Genomic DNA, 2,687 nt, shown 5'->3' with positions numbered 1-2,687 from the left:
GCCCAGAGAAGAAAAAAACAAATGCTGGGCCAGAATCAGCCTAGCCCAGCGACATATCTGACGTGAGGGGAGGGGGAATTATTTTTCCCCCTCCCCTCCTGCATGCAGAACGCTAATCTGCATGCAGGAACGAACCAATAAAAAATGCAAACAATGGAGGGGAAGAAGAACTTACCTAGCGCGGAGGAGGCGGCGGCTTGCTGATCGGAATGCTTCGCTGGTGGTGCTGTGGTGGAGGCCGGTGGCGGTGTCGTGGCTCACGGACGGCGGCTCCAAGCTGCAGTGCTGTTGTTTCAAACGGTGGAGGGTGAGGTTACTGCTCTTCCCTTCTCCTCCGTATGCCTTCCTCTTCTTTCGTTTTCGGTGGTTTCCCTTTATCCTCCCGGTTTGTTGTCAAGTTTCCTACCCCGTTTCAAGCTTTTCCTTCCTCTCCGTTTGAGTTTATCAGTGGTTCCCTTTTTGTTTGGGGACGTTCTCTCTCCTCGGTTCGTTTTCTGTTTCTCTCCGTTTCCTCTCCGTTCGTTCTCCCCCAGCCCCCTCTGTGTTGGCGTTGAGCCTCTATTTATAGAGCCAAAGGAGTGGGGCTCATTATTGTCGCGCATGGGGCAGGGCAGCGCCGGTCGGTTGGCCATTGGGCACCTCTGGCAAGGCGTGTTGCCCCTGATTTCTCATCATCAAGGTGCGTGGGGCTTCGGGTCTTTCGCAGGGCACGCGAGTCGCTGGAAATGATGATGAAAGAAGCAGAAGAAAAAAAACGGTTTCTCTTCCCCTGCTGCACGTCCAGGGGAAGGAGAAAGGGGAACAGTGTCGTTCAAAACGACACTGTTCAGCACCTTTTTTTTTTTTTAAATATGAAACGGCGTCGTTTCGGATAAAACGCGTCGTTTCATTTAAAAAAAAAAGGCGCCAAAACGCGTCAATTTCCAAATCAGCCCTTAATTATCTTTTGTTTATTTCAATTGCATCCCTTTCAATTTCATAGCCGCCCTCATATTTGGCCGCCTTTTCCACTTTGGTCCTTGGTCTCTGATTTATGCAATTTGACCCTCAATTAATCAATAAACTTCTAATTTCTTCAATTTGGCCCCTGATTGTATTAATTACAGCCCCTATACTTACGCGCCTTCTCCAATTTGGTCCTTGGTTTCGGATATTCTCAATTAAGTCCCTAATTGGCCATTAAACTTCAATATTTATGCAATTAAGCCCCTGATTTGGCCTAATAAATTCCTAAAAATTATAATTTGACCCCAGAACTTTAATTTCTTCCAATTAAAGCCCAAATTGACTTAAAAATCAATTTTCTTGCAATCAAACCCTCTATAAATTCAATTAAACCTTCAATAAAATCCCATTAAGTCCATAAACATCCAATTTTGGACTTTTCTCTTCAAATTAAATTTTGTTTTCCCACAAGGCTCTCATCATTCAAGTATATACTGTAAAAATTTCAATCCTTGTATTTTTGAACCTCCTTAATCAATTTTTCTGATTCTTTTCTGAGCGCTCCAACCTCCTATTATTTTTTCTAATTTCTTCCAGCTATATATTTATATATTTATTTTATTTTTGTGTGGGGACCCAAAAATGGGTTATAACAATATTATTAAAAATTAAAAAATAATTTAATTTTTTTCAAACAAATTATTTTTTTTTTGGGTTAAGAATGATCTCAAGATAAATTTGAAAGGATAACCTAACGACTAAATCATTGACCGGTCAGAACTCTCATCAAGTCTGACACTCTCAACATTGATACATTGACTTATAGCTAGTGCTGTTCATGCCCTCCTCTACGTCTTTTATAAATTTTATTCACAAAATTAATTCATTAAAAAAAAGGGTCTGGATTTTCATCTGTCTGTTTAATTTTTTTCACAGCCAAAAAAATAAAAATCAAAAGGCTAATTGAGGATATGTTAATTGTGTACATAAAAAAATAGAAGGAAATTGGAAGACGAAAGGGTGTGCGATTGGTTTGGATATAGGCTTCTTCTAGGCAGTGAAGCTGACAGCAAAAGATCAATGACTCACAAAACAGTCATAGTTGACCATATCATGAATATATTGTAAGCAAAGTTATGTGGTCGGCCTAGGAAACAAATATGTTTTGTGTTTAACTTGATTGTTGTTGCTGCTTATTGAGATTTTTTTTAGGTTAAAAAAAAAATAAAATAACTTTGTTACAGATAAAAAAAATTAAAAAAAATTGTTAACCAAATCTTACCTGATTTTTATCCGGTTAATTTCCAAAGCTATTTAAATATTATTAGTTATGGATTTATGAAATTAAACTTAAAATAGTTTTTTTTTAGTATTTAATAAAATAATATTATTTTAAAATAAAACTAAAATAATATAATTTTAGACAAAAAAAAATCTTAAAATATTAAAGATGACCAATTGAGTCTAAATTGAATCAAATCATTTAGATTTAACCAAATAAATTCAAATTTATCTAGATTTATCTATAAATTAATTTAAAATAAAACTCACTTTAAACTAAGTTATGTGCAGATAAATTATCAAACCATTGTTTAATATCTATGCATTTGATTTTTGAATGGATTCATCACATAAAAAAATTGATGCAAAAACTTAAAAAATGTGTTTTCTCTTATGGTAATTGATTTTTAAAGATTACATGTGGTATAACTATGATTGTTATGAAACATGGTCAAGTTTTA

The sequence above is a fragment of the Populus trichocarpa genome, chromosome 1 (genome assembly GCF_000002775.5).
Source record: "Populus trichocarpa isolate Nisqually-1 chromosome 1, P.trichocarpa_v4.1, whole genome shotgun sequence".
Taxonomy (NCBI): domain Eukaryota; kingdom Viridiplantae; phylum Streptophyta; class Magnoliopsida; order Malpighiales; family Salicaceae; genus Populus; species Populus trichocarpa.
This window is presented reverse-complemented; position numbering follows the sequence as displayed.